Source organism: Sminthopsis crassicaudata, chromosome 4 (genome assembly GCF_048593235.1).
Source record: "Sminthopsis crassicaudata isolate SCR6 chromosome 4, ASM4859323v1, whole genome shotgun sequence".
In the NCBI taxonomy this organism is placed as follows: domain Eukaryota; kingdom Metazoa; phylum Chordata; class Mammalia; order Dasyuromorphia; family Dasyuridae; genus Sminthopsis; species Sminthopsis crassicaudata.
This window is the reverse complement of record NC_133620.1, coordinates 34053068-34078332: the sequence shown is the minus strand read 5'-3', so window position 1 is coordinate 34078332 and position 25265 is coordinate 34053068. Positions and strand designations below refer to the sequence as shown.

The window sequence follows — 25265 nt, the reverse complement described above, 5'->3', positions numbered from 1 at the left end:
CTAGATGAAATACAGATTGGACGATGAGATTTTGTCGTTCTGTTGGTCTCCTTGCAGTGTCATTTCAGACTTTCCCATATGATGCCCTTTATGTCAGAAGTACCTTCCTTTCCTCCCCCTCAAAATTGAAATCTAGACTTTTCCAACTCTTGGTACTGAGCACATGATACAAGAAGATCTTCCACCTCAGACATGGTCTCTTGCTTCCCCCTCCTCCATCTCACACTTGAATATGTATTTACTTGAAATCTAGTAAAAGACCACTAGTTTTATTATGCACTTTTATTACGCATCCCAGCAGATGTCCAGTGCATTCCCCTGATCTACATACAATTCCTCCTCCAACTTTCCCAATCATCTACTCTGTATGAGGCATTGTGGTCAGCATTGAGGGAATACAGAGACAAATAAGACACGATGCTTTCCTTTTCGATATTGCATCTAGTGAAGTGTGAATGTCTATAAAAGGTCCAAAGTACTTAAGAAGAGGAGGAAAAAGCAGCCTCATTTCTTAGTAGAAGTAAGAAAGAGGCCACAGCAGCCCGGTTTCAAATATCTCTAATGTTATTTCTTCTTTCCAGTAAATCCAAATCTGTCTTCTGAAAACTTCCAGTAATGTGGCTATGTTGTACTTTGGGGTTCTGCGAGGTCTGATCACTCTCCCCAATGACAACCCTTGAAGACGGCTATCAACGTCCCGTCATCCTCCTCTCAAATCTTCCCTTGGATGAACCCTATTAGTCTCCTCGGCCGTCTTCTGGGGCAGATTTGAATCCCCTCACTCTTCAATCACCCTCTTGAATGGACTCTTTATTAATAGTATCCCTTACAAAATGGGACACCCAAATCTTTACGCAGTTTTCCAGATGTGCTCTGATCCCTTCAGTAAAACAAGATGATTGTCCTTGCAAATATTATTGGATTGCACTGTGAACCAGGTTGTTCAAGGGACTTAACTTACATTCAACTAAAATCCTGAAAACAACCACTAGGAATGCACTAAATCACACCCGTAGTTATATAATTAGTTTTTGAATTGCTGTATTTATCTCTTAAATGACATCTGGTTTGACTTGGCTTTATTTCTAAATCTTTATTCTATCATCCTTTAGCCATTTCCCCCAGCTTTATGTTGTCAATCAAAGAACTAAATGGTCATTATTAAGCACCTACTGGGCTAGGCACTGAGGAATACAGACAAATATGAAATAGCCTTTCTTTTCAAGAAACTTGAAGTCTGTCTAGGTCTTCATCGGAGCCACTGATAAAAATTAAATTACTCAGGAATCCATATCAACATGAGCCAGTTTGTCAGTAATTTTTTAGTGTGTTCTTTCAATCAGCTATAACTTTATTCTCATCAGTTTTTGATTTCTCCCTTTTATTCACAAGAATGTCTTGAGGTACTTGCTCATGTTTCCTGCTGAAATCCAGATCCAAGGCATGTGCCCATTTTCCTAATGGACCAATTTAATAGAAGTCCCCCACAAGGAAATGAACTTAGTTTGACAGGAATTATTTTTAGTGAGTAACGACTGGATCATGGTAATTGACACTTCCCTTTCTCAGTGCTCCCAAGCCATCTATTCTAGAATCCTGTCAGGGATTGACGTCAAGCTTCACTGATCCACGGTCCCTGGAATTCACCTTTTTTCCCCATGTGGAAAGTAGGATATTTGCCTATTTTCCAGATTCCTGTCAGCTCCCATTCTCTGAGATTCCTCAAAGATTGCAACAACTGTTCAATTATCTTGGCTCTCTTAGTAATTTGGCATGTAATTCATATGAGTTAGAATATTTAAACTCTTTTAATATATCTTAAGTCTCTTATGTCATCTTTACTGTCACATATCGCCTCAGTCTAGTTGTTCAACCATGTCTAGTTTTCCAGCTGAATCTTTTTACTCCATAAAAGAGGTAAGAGCAAAATCACGATTGAATAATGTCCCATTTCCTCTCTGTAATTTGCTAACATTTACACCATCTGCCTCCAAGTAGTGAACTGAAACACACAATCCTTGTTCTTCCTGCTCCAAGGATATAACTCTTCCAAAGCCTTTTTAAGTGTTCCTTATCACCACCACAATCACTTCCCCATTCCCAGGACTCCTCTTATTCTAGATTTTAACCTCCTTGAAACTCTTCCTACCAATCTATGATACTCTTAAATTTGTTCTTGGCTAGATGCATTCTCTTCCATCTTTTGTACACCTCTTTTTTCCTCTCAACTTTTTGGTTTCTTTAGATTCAGCTCAAAAAGCATTTTGCTTAAAAAAATAGTAGTTGATAGAGTCCTGAAGTCAGGAAGACCTGAGTGCAAATATGATCTTAGACACTTAACCCTTCTTAGCTGTGTGACTCTGGACATATCACTTGACCCCAAGGGGGGGAGGGAGGGAGGAAGGAAGGAAGGAAGAAAGGAAGGAAAAAAGAAAGGAAGGAAAGGAGAGAGGGAGAAAGGAAGGAAGGAAGGAAGAAAGGAAGAAAAGAAGGAAGGAAAGAAGGAAAGGAAGAGAAGGAAGGAAGGAAAGGAGGAAGGGAGGGAGGGAGGGAGGAAAGAAGGAAGGAAGAGAAAGAAGAAAGAAAGGAAGGAAGAATAATTGAATTGAATTCATTTGAGTGCTGAAAATAAGAAGGCAAAAAAAAAAAAAAGATGGAATGTACCCCACAATGCTTACAATATAATACAAAAGCTAAACTTTTTTACACCAAAGAGATGTGATAATGGTACAGTAATGGCATATAGTTGGTAATTAATAAGTTGGGTTTTTTTCCCCCAAACCAAGAGAAAAAAAAGAGTATTATCAAGAAAGATTTTGGACAGTGATTTCAAATGCTATTGAACCAGTAACTGGGGAAAAGTCATTGGATTTGTCAATTAGGTGGTTATTATTGACTGTGGAGAGAACAATTTGAGTACATTAAGCCAGACTTTGGGGGATTAAGGAAAGAATGAGATGATTGGGGGATACAGATATGAATGGAGAGAAAGACAAAGACATAGTGATTTGCTCAAGCTCACATAGCTAGTAAGTGTCCAAGGCAGATTTGAACTCGGGAAAATGAGTTTCTGACTCCAGGGATGATAGTCTATCTATTGTACCACCCGCTTCCCCTGTGCACAAAAGAAGTATTTAAAACTCTAAAGTAAGTGACTTATTCAATGTTCACATAGCTGATGTGCCATTTCACTTCATCACAAGTAACAAGCATTTATTAAATGCTTACTGTATATATTCTTCCTTCTTCTATGTGCTGAGTATATAAAAGACAACAGTGAGCTAACAAAAGAGTTTATGTTTAGTTAGTTTGGGTATTGAGATAAAATTTGTACCTTCATCCAGCACCATCCACAGTACCAGGCTCTCTCTTACAAATCATGACTGCAAAAGAAATTCGAGTGATTAAGATTGATAGTGTGTGGAGTAATTGGAATACTACTGGATTTGGAGTTAGCAGAAATCCAAATTCAGATTCTACCTGCAACACTTGCTTAACTCTGTTCCTGATCAAGTCATTCAACTAATCTAAGCCCCTTAGCCTTCCTTAAGGTGGGACTCATAATTACTGGAATACCTACATGGCAAGGTTGTTGGGAGAATCAAATCACAATGAGCGCTAGTAGGCACTTCAGTACTCTACAAAATTTTGTTCTCATTGGTGATGACTTGGGAAGGGTATTTGAAAAAGAGATTTGAGGTTGAAGAATGAGAAAATGGTAATGAGCTGTGTTGCATTCATCAACTGTATATATCTAAATGAAGGATTTGGGCTAAATGGTCTGGGGTGCTCTCTCCCAGCTCAAAATTTGGGGTATTAAACTTTAATGGTTGTCAGCTGCTCACTATGGACCACTTGAACTCTGCCAACACACTGGAAGCTTTTCAAGGCTCTCCCTTCTTTGGGCTCCCCTCAAACTCTCTTAGTTCCCCAATCTTTATGTTTTAACCCTGTTCCTCTGAGGAAGAGAGTGTGGATTGATTCTGCATCACAGTCAGAAATGTTCCTTGTTCTGCTTCCCAGGATGGCCAAAACAGTTAGGCTAGTTCATGAGAATAAGATTTTATTTCAGAATCAGCTCCTTCAACCCCATATTTTATAGCATAGGAAACTGAGACCTAGAGAGCTAACAGACCTGGAACTAGCACTCAGACTTTCTGACTTCCAATTCAAAAGCAAAATCTATTTTTAAAGAGAGCATAATAATCTCATTGTTAGGAAGTTTTCAGGTACTAAAATGGTGCTTCTGATGAGGCAGGCCACAGGAGACTCAATGGACCCTCTCTGTGGGCCTTTTATGATATCTGGAGGATTATTCTGGGATTTCCATGGCTTCTGCATAGAGACTTGTTCTTCCGAAATATATTTTTTTAATCTTTATTGACCCTCAGGGAAAAAAGGGAGAAGAATACAGGGGAAGAGTGATAGACTCTGAGTATTAGACAAAGAGAAAAGGAAGTGGGCAGGAGGGGCAAGGGAATGAATCTCACAATTTCCTCTTTTTGGGGGGTAGAAGGTAGAGTCAATTTTGAGTTTCTCTTGGACATTTCTCTGAACCATGGTGAGAGTAAATTGGATTATTGTCAATAAGAAATTCCAGAGCACCCCTCCCTCTGGACTTTTAGAGGTTTTGTCTTTTAGTTCATCTTTAGGCTTTACCACATTAGCTGACCTCTCCATTTTCCTTAGTTATCTAGACTTCTCTCATTCATATTCAAGATCATTTACTTAGAGATGAAAAGGATTTTAGAGGTCATTAATTCGAAACCCTTCATTTTAGGATGAAGGAACCAAGTCCTGGAGAGTGACCTGCTTAAGCTCACAGAGATAATTAATGGCCTTTAAACCTGGGTCTTTTGACTCCTTTCCCCCCAGTTTTTTCTGCGGATTCATTTTTTGTCCCCAACTTCTGATCAAAACAAAAATGGAGCATCAGTGGTCTGCTTTTGAGTGCTTTATTAGATGGCTATTATGTAGTAGTTTCCAGGTTACAGTTGCTGTTAAGACAAGAAAAGAGGATTTTAAAAGACCTCAAAAACAAAATCCTTTTATTTTTTCCTCCCATCTTCTTCCCCTCCCCCCCTCGTTGGTTTTGTTTCCTTTCCTCAGGAAGTAACATGCTAGAGAAGGGAACTCCTTGACCTAATGTGCAGTTTGGGGTGTTTGCCACAGTTTATCACTACAATGGTGACGGTGATTCATGCAGAGGAATCTTATCTGTGATAAACATCTCAAATTCTGCAATTTCTCCAAGTCAGGCTCATGATTGCAACTTTGTGTTTCATGTAGGAAGCTTCCTGATTTTAGTTTAATCTTTTTATTTTTAAATATGTTTGGAACATCTTGAAGAAACATGTAGGTCATAATGCAAGCAAGCCATGTTTATCATGGTGGACTGGGAGTATTGATTAGAAGATTGTTGAGGGAATGAAAATTTTACAAAGTGGTTTATTGCACACTTAAGTAGGTCCCTAAATTTTCTTGCTAAACCATCTTATCTCTCCAGCATTCAGATATGTTTTGCTGACTCAGTGGTTCTTTCATGTTGTGCCCATTGTTATTGGTTATGGCATTGATACATGAAATTGCTTAATTTCAATTTACTACCTGGTAACCTCAACCCAGAATCAAAGTAGGAAGGGTGTCTGGTCTGACTGTTCACATAGTCATGCAGGACATAGAATCTCTGTTCTTCATGTCTCTGCAAAGGTCATCCTTATACCTGGAATGCTCTCCATTTTTATTTCTACCGCTTAATACCCCTACCTTCCTTTAGGACTTGCTGTTTGTGCCTCTCCCTCCCCCTTAAATTACTTCATATTTATTTTGTATATAGTTCATACATGTTTATTTGTGTGTGTGTTGTTTTTCTTTTTTTTTCTCACCTGCTCCAGTAGAATATAAGCTCTCCCAAGATGGAGCCTTTTTGTTTGTTAGTCACTTAGCCTGATAAATACATACTGAATGAGCAGTCATCCAGCCTTCATTTGAAGACCTCCGGTGAGGGGAACATAAAACCTCCCAGGGCTGCCCATTCCACTTTTAGCTATCTCTTCACATGAGAAGTGTTTACTAGAAAGGCTGAAGTTGGCCACTGTTCTCTGCTCTGTTCTCCAAAAGGGGTGTAGGGATGGGGGGGGAAAGAAAGTAGAACAAGTCTAATCCCTATTTCATGTGACTGCCTTTCACATACTTAAAGAAGGCCGTTGTTTCCCTCCTTCCCACCCCACTACCAACCCAAGTCTTCTTCCTGACTTACTATTCTGAGTTTCTTCAAGAAGAGTAAATGTAAAAGCCTATGACTCTCTCTTTATTGAAACCTATCAAAGAAAATCATATCTCTCCTACCAAACATATTATTCTATCTTGTGTTTTATGTTACCATGGTCTCCCTTGCCTCATCCTTTCTCTGCCTTAGCTTGGAGCTAGGAAACTTCTTGGACCTCAGGGCAAGGTCTGTACCCTGTAGGAACTAGGAAGAGTCTGCAGGTGTAATTCTCAAGGGACTAGTTATTCCTCAGTTGGAACTTTGTTTGTAATTAGAGCAGGCTGCCACCAGAGAGACAAAAGGGAGGTCTGAGAGAAAAAGATCTGAAATCTGTGGGGAATTACCTCATCCGTCAGCTTGAAAGACCTCAGAGCAGTTGAAAGTCAGATGCAAGTAGACAGTTACATCTAGGAAAGAAAAAGGAAAAAGTCGGAAGTGACCAGAAGCTAGATTTCCACAAAGTGTTAACCATTTACATGATAGTGTGTACAGGAATGTGCTAAGTACAGGAATTTGCTAATGAGCATTTATCGGAGAGGACTTCATCAGGTAGTATCGGAAAGTGGTGAGAAAAGTGAAGAAACCAGAAAGAAAACTCAATACTATTAATAAAGGCTCACACAGAAGACCTTGGGCACAAAGAACAGGTGCACTGAATAGAAAGTGGGTCCCAAAATTAGTTACATGAATGAGAGAGAACTGAAACATATCCCTGGACTATTCCTTTTACCCTGCAAACTTCCTGAAATATATTTCTGTTCTAGGCAATTACTATAACGGTACAAAATTATGATTGATCTCCCTGCAAGAAGAAAGATAACAACAGGGATGGAGAAATGTGTCCTCTTCTTGCTCATCACTGAATATTTATTTAGTTCGTACTGTATACAAGACATGGTACTTGTTGTTGGGGAAACAAAGACCTGAATAGACATGATAGTATGATAGGGATATACTAGAAACTACCTTGCCAAAAGGAGGAAATGATTGATGAGCAAATTGCAAACTTGTCACTCAGTCATGATATGATATTATTGGGAAACTTCACCAGACTAGATTTTTATACTCAGTCTCTTCCTTCTCCTCCTCCTCCTCTTCTTCTTCTCTTTCTTCCTCTTCCTTCCCTTTCTCCATTTAAAAAAAATTTTGCATAAATAAAAACATCATTAAAAGAGAAGATGAAATAGAGTAATCATCTCCATCAACTATTAGTAATAAGAGTGTGGTTAACTAGGTACATAAGGAATTGACACAAATATTTAAAATCAAGAGCCACTCCCCAGTAGTTATGGTTAAAAAAAAAAAAAAAAAAAAAAAGACTAGTTTTCAAAAGAATTACAAACTAGAAACACCCGCATGAAAATATATTCCTTAATTACCAAAACTAAGAAAACTGCAAATTAAAGAAGTCTGAGATATTTTCTCTCACTCTATTCATAGAAAGAAATGTGACAACTCTTAAATATTTGAAAAAACCAACAAAGGTCCAAAGAACATATCATGAGATACACTTTCCCCCTTTATGGCAAAGAAGTGGAGGACTAGTGACATAGATATAGACGTTGCTATATCTACAATAGGAGAGAGCTGTTATTCCTTTGGGCTTTTTTTTTTTTTTTTCCCTTTGTCACAAGGGAGGGCCCATTCAGAGGGTGAGGAAAGGAGCAATGTTAGTGTCATAGATTTAGAGCAGGGGTTCTCAAACTACGGCCTGCGGGGCCGGCCCACTGAGGACGTTTATGCGGCCCACCGGGTTATGGCAAATGGGCTGAGGGGTGGAGACAGAGTGTGAGTTTTTGTTTTTACTATAGTCCAGCCCTCAACAGTCTGAAGGACAGTGAACTGACCCCCTATTTTGAAAGTTTGAGGACCACTGATGTAGAGTTAGAAGGAGCCAAATCTGTCTAGTTAAGCCCCCTTCATTTTAGAGATGAGGAAAGTAAGACAAGTGATTTACTAAAGTCACCCAGCTCATAAGTCTGAGGCAAAATTTGAACCCGGGGCTTGCTGATTCTGTTCTGAACACTTTCTCCACTGTGTCATGCAGCCAGCCAAGGTAGCCGAGCTGGGTCACATTATTATGTGACTTCATTATGGAGATAGGAAGTGGGATGGGTAAAAGGAAAGAAACTGGTCTCTTAGCAGCTTTCCAGAATCATAGATTGAGAGTGAGAAGGGACTTTCAGCATCAATTCTCGCTTCTTCATTTTACAAATGAGGAAACTGAGACTTCGAAAATTTGGAGTGATTTGGGTCACACAGCTAGTGTGACCTAGAACAGGTCTTGAACAGGATTTGAACTTGACTTCAAGTCTAGCATTCTAGCCACTGTACCACGCTGCCTCCTTCACCTCTAAAAGGAAAGTTTTAGAGAGAAAAGATAAGAAAGCTAGAGATAATTACAATCTTTTACAGGGCAGATCTGGGAACTGTTAAGTCAAAGCTGAAAAGAGATATTTAGGCTTGGTGTAAGGAGCATAGTCTAGAACAAGAATGGATAGCCTTGGAAGGCAGTGGTTTTCCTTTCATTGGAGATCTCAAGCCCAGGCTAAATGACCACTTGCTAGATATGTCATAGGAGATTCTCATTTAAGTAAGGGCTGCCTTGAATGGCTTCTAGATCTCTGTTAACGGTCTGTCAGGTTCAGGAACCTCCTGTTTTCTATTTCCCCTTGTAAAGTGTTTAAACAACAGCTTTCTCCTGCATAGGGTTGGACCACGTATTCTTGCAAAGCTGCTTTGCCTCTGGCCCCAAGGACACAAGTCACTGGCCCATCCTCCACGTGTCCAGTAAAGTCATTCAAGCTGCCCCAGGATGCATGTGGACCGATCCCAACCATGCTGCCCACAAGTCCCTTTCCACTTGTCTCTGGAAATATTGGTTAGGCAGAAAAGGGCAGGAACTCTTATAGAGAAATATTTTATTGAAAACATTTATCCAAGTTTCCCAAGGGGGAGAAAAAGCCAAGTTCAATAGCTTTTCCAAATATTGTGCTTCAGGACTAGGGTAGGGTTCTTAAATACTAAACCAGAGGAACTTGATGCTATAGCTGTCAGCTGTCCTTCACGGTGCATATGGCAGCCCATAGAGCTGAGGAGAAGGCTGCCCTTAGTAGATTGAAGTTAGCAAACATTTACAGTCTGCCATCTGACTCATAACCTTTGGGAGACCAGTTTCCCTGTGGTTCTCCTGACTAATGAGAACCCTATTTAGCCCGTGTGTTGTCAACAAAGAGCTTCCCCCCCCCCCCTTCCTATTTTCCTTTAAGTGCAGATAAACGGCTTCCGTCTGAGTAATGAAATTAGATCAGGCACCCCCTTAAATCTCTTACTCTTTTAGAGTGCCTTCTTAAGAATTTGGTGGAATAGGATGTGGTTAAATTATCTCCACCCACAACCACACAAGTAAAGGCCAGATTTTCTTTCGAGATTCCTCTTCACCATATTTTTGCATGTATATATGGGACACCCAGTGTTGCTTTTTGGAGACACGCTTTGTTTACCCGAATAGATTTTTTTTTTTTTCTTTTGTCCCTTCTGATTTACCATCTATAATCCTACTTCTGCATGCTGGATCTTTCTCACCTGTGCCTCTAATCAGCGCTTCTTAAACTTTTTCCACCCAAGACCACTTTTTACGCAAGAAATTTTTACATAACCCCAAGTATATAAGCATATACAATAGGTATACACATCAAACATTTACTGATAACAAATCAGAATTTTGTGACTCACCCCTTCAGTTACGTGACCCCATGTGGGGTCATGGTCCACAGTAAAAGAAGCTTTATCTAATCAATAAAGAGATCCTTTCTGCACAGCTAAGGAGAGAAAAGAGGGGGAGGGAGTTCTTTAAGATACCAGGTAGTTCTGTCTTCCAGGGGGTTTATAATAGCCTTTTGTTTTTTTCATTGATAGTTTTATTTTTTAATGCTTTGCTTTCCAGATATATTCTTTCCCTTACATACATGGTCTCTACAGAGATTTAAAAATTATAAAATGGGAATAAAGCACATCAGCAAAATTAGTCAACACCGTAGCTCCGTTTGAACTGGCATATGCACTGTTCCACATCCATAGTCTCCCACCTCTGCAATAAAGGAGATGGGGAGACTACATTTTTTTGAACCTTTCTCAGGGCAAAACCCGCTCATTAAAATTACAGCAAGTGCAATTTGGACTCTACGAAACAAATGAAAACTCAACCCTGAATGCTTGCAAGGCAGCGTGCCAGCTCAAACATAAGTCACAATGTCTTTAGCAGTAGAAGAACAGTTAAAAAAAAAAAAAAAAAGGTGGGGCCATTTTCATCTCTGAAGGGAATTTTTCAGTTTTGTTGTCTGGAAAATAGAATTGGGATTATTCTCCAAAAGTATCGTCTGTATGTAGACAACAGAATTCCTTTCCACTTTTTCTTTTTCTTTATTCTTTGCTCCAACCCCCTCACTAATAAACAGACCCATACTCAGTGAGTTCCTAAAGTCCCGTTTCCCTACTTCCCTTTTCTCTTGTATTCTTGGCCATGAGGGGTGAGAATATTGTTGGTTATTTATGACATGAGTTTCTCTTTTCTTCAGCAAAGCCTGCTTGCAGCTGATACCACATCCAGGTAGCATTTAGGGGGCAGGATTCAGAGAGTAACCGGTTAGAAGGGAGACAAAGCAGTTTGTACACATTTGTGTAAGACCCTGAAGAAACACTAAATGAAAGGTAAGGGTATAAGTTTTAAAACATCCCTCCCCCCAATATCTTGAGGGCTGGATTGCTGGGACCCTTAAGTGATTTCTAAACTGGTGAGAGCTCACTGTAGCTATATTGGTGAAAGCTCACTATTTCTAGCTAGCCCCATCACACAAAAGTTCTCATCTGTCTTTTTACCAATCCACAACATAGGGAAACTAAGTACCCCATAACCCAGAGTAATAAAAAAGACATTGCTTCTATATAGAGTCTGCTTCCCAAATTGGCTATAGCTTAACTCACCAGACTTTGGTCCTCCCAGACTCTAGAAGTCTCTTCCCTGGCCATCCTTCTCCAGTCTGAATAACCTCCCCTCCAGATATTAGAATGGAAGTTCCTTGAGAGCAGGAACCGGCTGGCTTTTTTATGTGTATCTGCAGGCACTTGGCACCTGGCACTTAACATATTGTATTTTAATTTATTTTGTTTCTGATAGTTCTAAAGCCCCAGTTGTTGATAGTTAGGTTGGTATAGCAGAGGGAAGAACATGCCAAGGAAACCGATGGAAAAATACTGGTCCTTGGGGACAAAAACTTCTCTCCCTCCCTCTCAGACTAGTGGGAGAGGAGTGCTACATACATTGGAAGATCCATTCCTCACCACATCCTTGTCCTTGTCCATTCATTCAACAAGCATTTAGAAGCACTTTCTTTGCATTGGGCACTGGAAAAGCAAAACAAAACAGTCCCTGCAGTCAAGGAACTTAAAGTGCTTATAGTTTCAAAATAACACATGTACATAGATATGTTAATGTTAAACCTGTACAGAGTAATTAAAAGACAATATTTATAACTAATAGCTAAAATACAATGGTCTAGACAATTCCAAAAGACTTGCGATGGAAAATGCCATCCACACCCAGAGAAAGAACTATGTAACTCTGAATACAGATTGAAGCAGACTATTTTCACTTTTTTGTTTCTTGTCATTTTTCCCTTTTCTTTTTCTTTTACAGGATGAATAATATAGAAATATGTTTACTATATCATAAACATATTACTATGTCATATACTATATCATAACATATACATAACATATACTACTATATCATAAACATATCAGGTTGCTAGCTATCTTGGAGAGGGAGAGAGAAAAAAAATTAGAACAAAAAATTAGAAAAGAAAGGTGAATGTTGAAAACTGTCTTTGCAGTTGGAAAAAATAAAATACTATTAAGTGGGGGTGGGGGGAGAGAAGAATGTAAATTCCATGAAGATAGGGACTGCCTTTCCAAAGTTTGTTTATATTTGTATCCTTAAAGTTTAGTGCAGAGCCTGGCACATAGTAGGTAGTCAATAAATGCATCTTATTTGCCTAAAAAGCTTAATAGCTAATATTTATATAGTGCCTACTATGTGCTTGGTACTGTATTGAGCACCTTACGATTAATATCTGATCCACAAAACAAACTTAGAAGGAACAAACTTACAGATGGGGAAATCAAGGCAAGCAGCAAGTATTTGAGTCCAGATTTAAAGTTGTCTTTCTCCAGCCCTCCAGGCTGTAAAATAAAGTCTTAGCAATTGGGAGTGGATCGTAGAATAAAGAACTGGTTGCTGTTAGTGGTAAAAAGTGGTACTTGAGATGAGCCTGGATAGAAGGAAGCTAAGAGTTCTGGGAGAGAGAAATCTGAAGGCAGGAAGGGAAAAGGGAATGTTGTGTCTCTGCTTACCTATTTTTCTGTTACATGAGAGGGCTCCATCCAGGGGAGGGAAAGGGTTATCCAGAAATTGCCGGGGTGTGAAAACTAAAGACATCAATTCAGATTCCTTTCAAAAGCAACAAGAAAGCAGTGGGGAAAGTCCATTTAGCTCGAGTGTCTTTGTATTTATTAATTTATGTACAAAGAGACCATTTTGGTTAGTCAGGCTGAAAACCCTTCATGTCCCGAAGAGCAGGGATTCGACTCCCCATCATTCCCTGGGGCCTTTCTGCATTGGTGCCTCCCTTCATTTTGTCCCCAGTGTTAGAGATGTGAACGAACAAGAAAAATAAATAGCAGAAAGCAGACAAGTCCTTCATGAAATTCAGGCAGATTTGGAACCCGAAAGCTAAACATATTTAAGCCAAAAACCATATATCTGTACTCCTTTTATTTCCCCTTCCCTGGCCTGGCATAACCTTGCCACTGACTTACTCCACCCTGTCTTGCAGTCTTGTAGTGTCTCAATTTCTGAGCTTCTTTCTTCCCTCTCCCTGCTCTCAAGTATTGCGCCTTCTTCCTCATCTGAGCTGGCCACTTTCGGCTCGTTAGCATTTTTTCTGCTCATGAATTCAGCTTGGTCAACTGAGAAGAATATTTCCTTTTCTTTCTGAACAGAAACAAGGACTGTGGGGGGAAGGAGGGGGAGAGATGGTATTGGCAGATGGAAGGGGCTTTATGGTCCACAAAATCCCTCAATTTACAGATGAGGAAACAGTGTCGGGGGACTGACAACAAACCCAGAGCTTTTGGATAGAAATCCAATATTCTTTCTGTTGCATTTTGAAATACGAAGAAAGGTAGAAAGGGCAAGGCTGGTGAGGGCTTAGAGTTTAGCATCACCGGGAATATTAGTAGAAGAAACCTTGGAAATGGATTCTGTACTTAGCAGTCCCTTTATTTGAACGTGGTGTAATCTGGCTTTCATTGTTATGCCCTTTTCTATTAAGTTCTCTCTCTCCACTCAGGTTAAAGTTTCTTTAAGAGCAAGAACTGTGTGCTTACTATAATAGTCTTTTTACTATCCCACTCTGGACTCCAAGCACAATGACCTGCTAATGCCTGATGATAATAATGTCTTTAGGAGGGCATGGCCTGATTTGGAGACAGGAACACCCGCTTGAAATCTGGGGCCTTGTGGCATTCAGTTGTGAATGATTGGCTGCTCCAGGTACCACCTGCATGATTTTGAACAAACCCCTTTGCTTCTCTGGGACTCAGTTTACCTCTCTGCCAAAATTTCCAATTTTGAATCTATGATCTTATAAATCAGAAAGCCTTAGAACAATAATAAGAAAGAGAATAAACAAAGAAATAATACATATACTTATTATATACCAGACCACTATGCCAAGGACTTTACAATTATTATCCCATTTTATCCTCATAATAACACTGGGAGATAATGCTATTATTATCATCATTTTCTGGAAGGAGAAACTGAAGGTAATAATAATAATAAATAAATAATAATAATAATAACTAACATTTAGATAGCATTTGCTTTGTCCCTGGCCTGTGATAAGTATTTTACAGCTATTGTCATTTTTTGACATTCACATCTGCCATGAAAGGTGAATACTTTTGTTATCATCCTCATTATCTGACAGGCAGAGGCTAAAGGTCACCCAGCCGGAGAATGGATTTGAACTCATCTTCACAGCTCCCGGTCCTACACTCTTTCCATTGTACCACCCAGCTGACTTTAGGTTCAAGTAAAGACGAGGCTCTAATTGTCAAATAAAGAAGGTCAATCCTAGACAGCCAAAGGCTTTGGGTAGAGAGGTCAAACTAGTTCTAGTTTGAATTCAAATACAGCTTTTCCAACTTCTGATACAGTGTTTTCTCCACTGCAGTGATGTATGTTGGGAATCAGGGATCTGTTTTGAGTAGAGTAGGATCAGCCTGAAGGACTTTCATTTTCCTTAAAGTCTCTCCTTTATGTGGAGTGTCCCAAAAGTCTTAGTGCTTTTTTTTGTAAGCACCTGCACCCCATTCCAGCTTTCTTGGCTGGAATGATGCTTCCTTCAGGAGCACTAACTTTCTGTGATTTAGCTTCCTCGCTAATAAGGCTAGTAACCTGACCTTCCAACAGCTCTGTTGATAAGCAACAGCATTTCAGCTTGCCTTACTACAAAAGCAGCTTGCTTAATAACTTGTTAACTGGAGTCACTCATGGCCCACAAATAATTTTAGCATTTTGAACTATTACATAAAGTTTGCCGGAGTGTGACAAATCCCACCCCCATGGAGCAGGGAAGGGGCCAACGTCTGGGTGTCTGGGGTGGGAAGGGGAATGACAGGCCGTGTTATAGGAGTGTCTTTCCAGGAAAATATGATAACACCACTCTCCGATGGGATTTTTTTTTTTTACATTTGTATTTTGTATGTTTGTATTGGGGGGCGGGGGTTGTGTTTTGAAGTTCCCTGACCATGAACCCTACTGAAAAGACAATTAGCTTGATCCTTTAAGCTTCCCTGAGCCCTGGAAATTTCCAGTCCTACTTGATTGTCCAAATCTATGAATACCATTTCTGTAAAATTCCTATAGAAATTTGATTTTTATCCTGATGTTGTAGCTGAAAGTTATTTTAATTTAGTGCAGCAATTTACAACATCATTAGCATCATTTATCAAGGGTCTACAATATATAGGATACTACTATTAGTTCTCGATAAGCCTTTTTTTCTTCTTTTATGGACAGTTTTTACACAAATGATTAGCAGGACACCAGAGAGCTAAATAGCCAAGTAATATTGGCTACTTTTACATAAAGATTTAAAGTTTGTTAACATGACAAAATAATATATTTTTAAATGTTTTGCAATCTTGAAAGGTAAATGCTGTTATTATTCCCATCTTATAGATGAGGAAATGAGTTGTGACTTCTCCAGAGACATACAGCTAGTACATGTCTGAGGTCTCATTTGAACTTGGAGCTTTCTTTATCTACTGTACCATTCCAGCTTCCCCTAATTTAGCTGCCTCAAGATTTAGACAAATGGGGAAACTGAGGCACAAGGCGACTGAATCACTCATATTTTGTAATAAGTATTACCTAGAACAGGTGTTACCTATATTATCCAGAATAGCTCTTTGGGGACCAGGTTCTACACCCCACCCCCATCACTGTTATTATTGAGAGGTTTTTTGGGGGGGGGTTGGAATTTAAGTTGTATTTTTTCTCTAGCCACAAGTTATAGCAAATTAATTTCAAAGACCTAGGACCCCGGGGTCTTAGATCCAAAAGTAGAAGCCACCACCATTCTCACCACCTCCTCACTTCCATGGAATACAGGCTCCTAGTTTTACCGATAACAAAACATGGGAGATGTCAAGTGTCTTGCCCAAAGTTATGTTGTTCTTATTGTCATGGTCTCCAAGACCCCATTGGGGTTTTCATGAGAAAGATAATGGCGTGAGGAAACTGAGGCAAGCAGAGTAAAATGACACAAATAGTAAGTGTCTGAGGTCAGATTCGAACTCACGAAGATGAGTGGTTCTGATTTTAAGCCACACTGTGATGTCATTTAGCTGCCCAGAGTTGTATCACTACTTCATCAACTGTAAGAGATGGCATTTTAATCCAGGTTCTACATCTCCACAGTCTGAAATTTCCACAAAGCCATGTGGATTTCTGGCAAGGGAATACCTTTCAGTTCTACAGGGCTGGAAATAAGGACATTGGTTCCAAGCCAGTGGACGGACGGTATCCAACACGATCACAATGAAAGGAAAACCTGTGGTTTTGGTACATGCCGATGCCGCAAAGTAAGGCGTCCCACTTGAGTCACAGAAGTTGAATTTTACACAAGTGTGTTCCCTTTCCCATTAAACTTACTGGGCTGAAACCCAACAAAAGATAGCATGTGGTTAATAGCCCGATTGATTATCTAAGATTCTCTCTATGAGCAAGAAGAGAATGGTAGCCATTAAGTTGACGTGCTTGCATTTCCTTAGTTACCAGCCTAAAGTTACTTCTTTAATGTGAAATTGTGGCAGTTTGTAAGTTTAAAAACACCAGTACCAACCCTACTCTGACCAGGGGCATAAAGGCCATTGGAATAGGAAGAGAAGAGATCCTAACCGTAGCTGCTTTTCAAAATTACATTTACAGAATTGCTATAAAGACTATATATTTCCAGAACAAAATCCCTAATTTTACAGAATAAAAATAGAAATGATCATATCCCTAGAAAATATGCCATTGAATATAAGATTTTGAAATCATGTGCCCTTTATCTAGCCTGCTGAGGCTCTGCTTAAATCTATTTCTGAAGCAAAACAGCTGTGTTTAACCATTTGATTCACTTTTACTGCTACTGAGCTTTTTCTTTAAATTCTATTCTTTAGTGTTATATAGCATTTTAAGCATGAGGGGATTCGGAGCAGTTATAAATGACTTTTCTCAGCAAGCAACCATGATAGTTTCTGATTTGGAGTCACAGGGTCTGGATTCCAATCTTGATTCTGCTGCTAATTACTTGATTGATCTTGGGCTTCACCCAAATGTCCTAATTTGTAAAATGATGGGGCTAGAATGAACCAGAGTTTTTTCACCCTTTTTTTCTGTTCCAATTTGGCTGTCTGGCTAAACAAGTAGATCCATTCACACAAAAAAATATTAAATATACAAAATAAATTGCATAAGATTACAGAGGAATCATTTGTATCATAATCAGTTTAATATACTTACACATAAGTATTCTATTGTATAGATATCTAGCATGTAATGTAACAATATATAATCAATTATATTGAAATTTAGTCATCAAAAAAAAATCTTTTTTTTTTTTTTTTAAAACCCAAATTCTAAACCCCAAGCTAAGAACCCCTATGCTGAGTGCAAGATTTGCTTAGAATCATAGAGTTTAAGGCCTTAAACTTAAGTTTAGCAAGCCCTCTTAATTTTATAGTCTTCCCGGGAAGTGCCACACAGCTTGTTTTTATTTAGCTATTTTCAGTCATATCTGACTCTTCATGATCCTGATTGGAGTTTTCTTGACAAAGATGCTAGAGTGGTTTGCCATTTCCTTTTTCAAATGATTTTAAAGATGAGGAAACTGAGGCAAATCAGGTGATTGCCCATGGTCACACTGCCAGTAATGTCTGAAGTCAGCTGTATCCACTATACCACCAAGCCATCCTACTTAGTGGTAAAGTGGAGATGAGAATCTACGTGCTAGTCACTAGTCCAGGGTGCTTTCTCTTGTCAACGGGCAATCAGAAAAATATGGAAACTCAGAAAGACAAGTTTCAGGGGCCCCCTTAACATTCCCCAACACACCAGATTGCCTTTGGCATTTGTTTGCTTTAAATTTTAGCTATTATTTCTCAGAGCTCCATGTATATCCAAAACCACGATTCAATCACAGGAAGCTTTACGAAGTAAATCAAATTATAGTTATTATTTCAATTGCTTGTTATCCTTTGCTTGGCTACAAGTAGCAGCAAATTCAGTTAAAGCCACAGCAGAGAAAAAGAGGAGAGGGAGAGGAAATGAGAGAAAGAAGGCTAAGAGGATGGACAGAGAGATAGAGAAAGGATTGTGTGAGAAGAGAGAAAGAGAGGGAAAAGGAGAGGAGGAGGGAAGGAAAAAGACAAAGATTATGTGAGTGAGGCTAGAGAAGTTACATGGGGCAAAGCCTTACTAATCTCTCTCTGTTCTTGCCTGTGAATTTTTCATAAAGTCCTCTCAGAGGAAATAAAGGATGATAAATCCAGCTGTTGCTTCCTGTTCCTATGATTCTTAGATTTATTTTTTATGAGTAGAATGTTTTATTTTTAAACCAGTGGAAAATACCCCCAACCTGTCCCTGTTAGTGTTTCCTTAAAAGCTCTGTGTACACTTGAGCTTTGAGTGTATGTGTGTGTATGTGTGTGTGTGTGTGTGTGTGTGTGTGTGTGTCCCAGAAATTCCCATGGTGCTTTTCTGTGTGTGGGTCTCAGGAGGCAGTGCTAATACAAGGCTTTTCAAAAAAAAAAAAAAAAAAAAAAAGATTAAAAGAGAATCTTTCTGGGCAGGAAACATTATGTGAGATTGATGACAGTCTCAGATTCAGAGGAAGTTTGTAATTTAGATCCGGGGGGTATCTTTCCTTCTGTGCCTGGCTGATATAGGTCCAGTTTCTGTTCTGCTTCTGATCATCTCATTGGTAAGTAAATGGCTGGATTGCTTAAGAAGCCAATTATCTTAACCATCACCAATTTTTTTAACTTTCTTAAGTTTAAGGAAAATATTCATCCTCTGTCAATGAATAAGACCTGATTGGGTAGGCTTAGCCAAAATAAAAGTAACATGTCCTAATGCTTTATTTAAATTCATGAAGTTCATTTCACAACCTAAAAGAAAACATGTGCTTGGGACTACAATTGTGTAACTTTCCTAAAGAACGTAAGCAAAGTTTAGAACTAGGGAATGGGGAAGTGATATGTTCAGTTAACTATATACATTCCCTTCCCTTTGAATGAAAGCCATCTGGCAATATAGCATTAAAGAATATACTTTTTTATAAACTACATGGAATTTTAGAGGTCATCCTGTCCATCATGCTCACTTCACAGAAGTGAGAAACTGAGGTTAAAAATCTAAGGGATTTGTCCAAGGTCCTTAGAATATTATTGTCTTCTACAAGTATTGTAAATGTTCCTAGAGCCAGATAATTTTTTGTTTGGAGTGGATCGTAGACCTAGAATTGGAAAATACCTCAGAACTCATCTTATTTAACTCATTTTACACATGAGGAAACTGAGGTCAAGGAGGGTCAAGAGATTTGCTGAAGATCATTCAACAAACAAGTAGCAGAGCAACATTTGAACCTGCTTCCTCTGACTCCAAAACCAATGTTCTATACTCAGTAGCACAGGGCTGACTAGGAATGGATGGTCAGCCTATATCACCTTGATTAACTGGCCAATATTTGAGTTGGTTATGATTTAGGTGAAGTAGATTAAACTTACACCGAATGGAAAGGTCCCACTTGGTTCTTTAGGAACAGTTGTGGGGTTCAGTGTTACACTGGGGTTTTGATGTATAATTTAATTCAACAAGCTTTAGCTTTGCACTTCCTGTACACTAGATACAGGGGATATCAAGACCAAAACTGCACAGTCCCTGCCCTCAGTGAGCTTTCGTTGTACAGTATATACAGAATGATACAAAGTAATTTTAGGAAGGAGAGTATACTAATGGGGGCCAGGGAGAAGAGAGTGTCTGTCAGTCTTGATCTATCATTCATGCAAGATTTATATACATAATGTGTTGTTTTACTCGGTTACCTTTTGAGCTTGACTCGGATGAATTGGGCTGAGAGAAGAATCCATTCAGTACTCTAGAATTGTTAGAGAACTTCCTGAACCTCCCAGGATCTCAAAATGTGTCTTTTTTCTTTGGAGCTTGTTCTCCTTTGGGGAAATGGTCTTGTTGAAGCTCTGGGCTTAACTCTGATGGAAGCACTCTCCACCCATGCGAATTTCAGTGAAATGTGTGATTTTTCTGTGCCTTACTTGCCTGGTCTGTAAAATGGAGATGATTAAGCCTGTCCTACTTTGCACCAAAGGAAGCTTATGGGTTACCAGACATGACAATCTCTTTGCAAACTAGAAAATGCAATAGAAATTCAGTGTGACATTGCTAAGTGGGGTACTGCATTTTGAAAATTCCTTCTTTGTAGTTTTTATTCCTCCCTGGGCATTTTCCGCAAGGCCTCCCTTGCCCATGGGAAGGGCGGTGATGTAGAAACACCCACTGAGGGCCTTGAAGGGCCAGAGCACACCCACAGCCCAGGACCTTTGTGGCCTCTTCGCCTTTCACTGCCCTAGAACCAGAGAGAAAGAAAATCGGCTTCTTTTGGTTACTAAAGCTATCCCAAGGAATAATAAGCATTTGTCTTCCCACCTCCCTTGCTTTTAGCCTAGTCAGCCTGGTTTTTGTTGCCTTTTTTTTAAAGAACCTCACTTAGTGAACTATTAACCTTTATAAAGAGTATTTCAAGTAGACAGTATGAGGTAGGGGCTTTCATCCTGGTCTTCCAAGGGAACACTAACAGGGCTACAGGCAAATGGGCAGCACTGCCCATCCACATGGCCATGGCATTAAAAAACAAAACAAAACAAACAAAAAAATCATGAACCGTACTTGGAGGGCCATTGTTTTTGTTTATTATTATTATTTTGTTGTTGCTTTTTTTTTTTTTTTTTTTTTAAGAGAGTTTTTCTCTTCAGTTTGTACAAGAGCCTTGTGTGATTGGACATGCTTTAATGTTGATCAAAACAAAGAGGAAGGCGAATAACCTACGTAACTTGCCCCCATGCCTCCCAATTTCCCTGTAGACTGACAATGATAAGTTTTCTGGGTCCAAACATAGGATTTCATTGGTTTGGGGAACTTCTATTGAGAAAGTCCCTTCTCCAAGAGCATGACAACAATCATCCTGCCCAGTTTTAGGTCATTGCTCCTGTGATTAGTTACAACTTTTATGGGAATGGCAGCGCTTTACTCCTTAGCTCTTTTTCTACTCGTTTCTTCTAGCTTTTGTCACATTGAGTGAGAGTCTTGTAAGTAAACGTGTCAGCTTGTTCTTATCAGAGGCGATGCCATTTTTGCAGTGATCTGTAAGTAGAGTCAGATGCTGGAACCATTCATATAGGGCTCTGTGAATCATAAAGGATTTCTCTGTCAAATTACAGTATTTGGACACTGTTACTGTAGTATCACTAGTATATATTGAAAGGTGGTTGATATTTTGTTTCCCATGAGTCTTGTCTTCAGAGTCCCGAAGCCACCTAAGAATCTTTGCATTTCTTCTAGTATTTGGTCCTGACCCCCAGGGCCTGGGTAGGCAGTATGAAACCTCTTTAGTTGGGAAAGAGGCCATTCTCTGTTTCTGCTCCACTGTATTGTGCTGCCTTAGTATCTGGTGGAAGTAAATACAGGTCACCTTCTTAAGTGCATGATTTGGTTGTCCTATTTATAAAATAGTTTCTAATCTAGACTTATTTAAATTTAATAATATGAAATCTTCATTGATATTCGTGGAGCTCCAGGTTATGGAAACTTTAGCTGCCTATAAACTCAGCAACATTTTTGAAATCATAAGATTCATCTTAAAATCCTGGCTTATATACTTGCTTTGTGGGCAAAAATCACCTCTTTCTCTGGATCTCAGTTTGATTGAACTAGATAACCTATTATCTGAGTTCAACACCCTGTATTTTTATGACTTTCTGCATATAATTTTAATCTTCCTAGCCTCAGCTTTTTTATATACGATATGGAGATAATCATACATTACTTGTATCACCAAGTTTTTGTGGAGATTATATGTAATACTGTATATAAAACGAAAAGTGAGCATAAATATATTTATTTTTTGGACTGGACTTTTATTTCATTGGTATAGGAAAACCTTCCAGTCGGGAAATATCCTATACTAATATAGAGTTGTTTTTGTCCTGCAACTTATCATGGAAAAGAACTTATATAATATCTAATATGTGCCAGGAATTGTGCTAAAGAATTTTGAGAAAGATGTCTAGACCACCAAGAGATGGCTTGCCCAGGCTCACAGAATCAGGACGTGTCAGTAGTTGGACTTGAATTTAGGCCTTCCTGAGTCTGAAACCAACTTTCTATCACTCAGACAATCAACAAGCATTTATTAAGTGCTTATTTGCCCAACACTGTTGTAAATGTTGGTGATAATCCGAAGTAAAAATTAAGTAAATTAAGTTAAAAAAAATAGTTTAAAAAAATAGTCTTTGCTTGGAAGGAACTTAGATTCTAATGGGGAGGGAAATAACATGAATGTATCAAATATAAAATGAATACAAATTTTAACCCATGGCCATAAGTAGATCCATTAACTTTGCAATGGAAGCTATATATGCACACACACATATATATATATATATATATATATATATATATATATATATATATATATATATATATATATATATATATATATATATATATATATATATACTTATAGGACACACATTCTAGGCCACATGGCTTTCTTATGCTAATTCACCCTACCTAATGACCAGGTATCTCATTTGACAATGTTATTGTAGAAGGAATCTCAAATCAGTTGTTTATGCCTCAAGTATTTTTATGAAAAGCCCCCAGATAAGGATATATCTATTTTAAAATATTAAAGATTTTTTTAAAGCTTTACAAATGGCTAAGAGGTAGATAACTAGATCTTTATGAGCCAAGAAAACATATTGAAAGTTTGTGTCTTTTTAGGGTATGTTATGATATCAATCCTGAGATATTAGAACATATATAAGTAGTTTGAATTGAAGTAGGAAGCTGTGATCAGGGGGTTTTGTTTTGTTTTTACAAGTAGTTTCATAAATTTGGAGCTAGGGGAGTATTTAGGGGCCCTTTGGCCCAACTCTTCTTTTACAGAGAAGGAAACATCTGGAAGTGACATAACCACAGTCAAACAGCTACTAAATGATAGAAAGGGATTTAAATCCCATTACTCAGCCTCCAGCTAATAAATCTTGGCAAGTCAAGTATTTATACTTATTTATTGGCCTATGATACTCACACCTGTACCCTGTAAAGTTTAGAGCCCTAAGTCCTGTGTTATTTAATAATAATGATCTGTGATAAGAACTGCTTACCACAGAACCAAGCCCCGCGTCTTGACCCTGACCCAGAAAAAGCATATTTCTTTGGGTTCTGCTAAAAAGTTGGTGCCTATGCCCAGAAGGAAGGAAACATTAACATTAAAAATGATTATATTTCTCCAAAGAGGATATCCTCCACAGAAAATCACAGATGGCTCATTTCTGTTCCTTTTATAAGATTTCAGTGCTATAAAACTCAAGAGTCATTTAGGTTCATCTTCACTTAAATATCTAGCTATTTCTAGGTTCTCCATATATTTAAATTATTAGGCATTTTGAAACATCAATACTTGATCTATTGAACATATTAAAACAAATTGTAAGACATCACTCCTTAGTTGGTTTTTATTTTTTGTTTTTTCCCCTCCATCACAGGCTTAAACTTTTATCAAGAGTGAAGTGATTAAAACTTCCTGAGGAGAGCGGGAGAATAAAGGGAAATCCATTTTTTAAAAAGTGAATATAGAGAGGGAAGTACAATGGAAAGATCCTGGATTGGGAGGCAGAGAGTATCAGATGAGTACCTTTGTGACTTTGACCAAGCCACTTAGTCATTCTGGGCCTCAGTTTCCCCAACTATAAAATGAGCAAGGTTGAACTAGATAATTTCTAAGGTCCTTTCCAGTTCCAAATTTAGAATTCTGTGATATTTAAAAAAAAAAAAAATTCTCCTGTAGTCTTGCAAATAGCCATTCACCTTAAAGCACCTATGTATTATTTGGATATCTCCAAGGGGGACATCTTTATGTATGGAAAGCCACAGTTCATACACACTTGCTCCCTTTGGGGAACTGTCATGGCAGAAACCCTCCACAGAGGACCCATGCCTTCCTTTTGCTATCTTGACATTATCTGACTAGATAACTCTTAGAGGTAGTTGTGTTATTGGCCTTCTAGTTTTACAGATAAGAAAATTTACTGGAAGGTTAAGAGACCTGCTTTGTCTCAGAACTTTGAATGCAAGTCTTCCTCAATCCACATCTAGTGCTCTGTCCATTGTGCCTCCCAGCATCCTCTCCAGATAATAAATGAGTTGATTGTTGGAATGCTCTTGATAAGGGAGGTGTGCTGAACATAGAGCAAAGGTAGGCATTCCTTTGGAAGAAGAGATAGAAACCATTTTTGGAGTAAGTTGCTACTGGAAGAACTCTTGCTGGATTTCATGTATTGCAGTGAAATATGGACATTTGTCAGAAAAGTTCTTTTTTTTCCCCCGAGGGCTTTCTTGCTGTAATGGCAGTGGTTAGAACAAAGGGCTACCAGGTCTGTTAGGGAGGGAGACAGGTGACTCTGCTGGAACATTGCTGGGAATCATTAAGGAGGTGACCCCAGAGAGAAAGCTGAAGGAGATGTTTCCCCAAGCCTGATGGCCCTATGGTCCCTTTCAGAAGTTGGTTGACCTTTGATTCAGCAATATCACTACTGGGGCTGTATCCCAAAGAGATCTAAAAGATGGAAAAGGACCTACATGTGCAAAAACGTTTGTGGCAGCCCTTTTTTGTAGTGGCAAAGAACTGGAAACTGAGTGGATGCCCATCAGTTAGGGAATGGCTGAATAAGTTAAAGTATATGAATGGAATGGAATCTTATTGTTCTGTAAGAAACAATCAGCAAGATGGTTTCAGAGAGGCCTGGAGAAACTTACATGAGCTGATGCTGAGTGAAGTGAGCAGAACCAGGAAAACATAATAACGACAACATTGTGTGGTGATCAACTATGATAGATCCAAGATCATTCCAGTAGACTTTGAATGGAAAATGTTATCCATATCCACAGAAAGAACTGTCAAGTCTGGGTGTGGATCAAGACATATTATTGCTACCTACCTTGCTACACTGAATGGATGGGACCTCAGTCAAACGGAAACCTGTTGAAGCCCTTAGCTTAGAAAGGCCAAGGTCTCCCATTGCA

General features: G+C 38.8%; 1 protein-coding gene across 5 annotated transcripts in view; it reads left to right on the top strand.

The window, feature by feature from the left end:
- Window positions 1-25265, top strand: part of LRRC8D (leucine rich repeat containing 8 VRAC subunit D) — a 139425-nt gene that overhangs the window by 95861 nt on the left and 18299 nt on the right. The window lies entirely within an intron of this gene.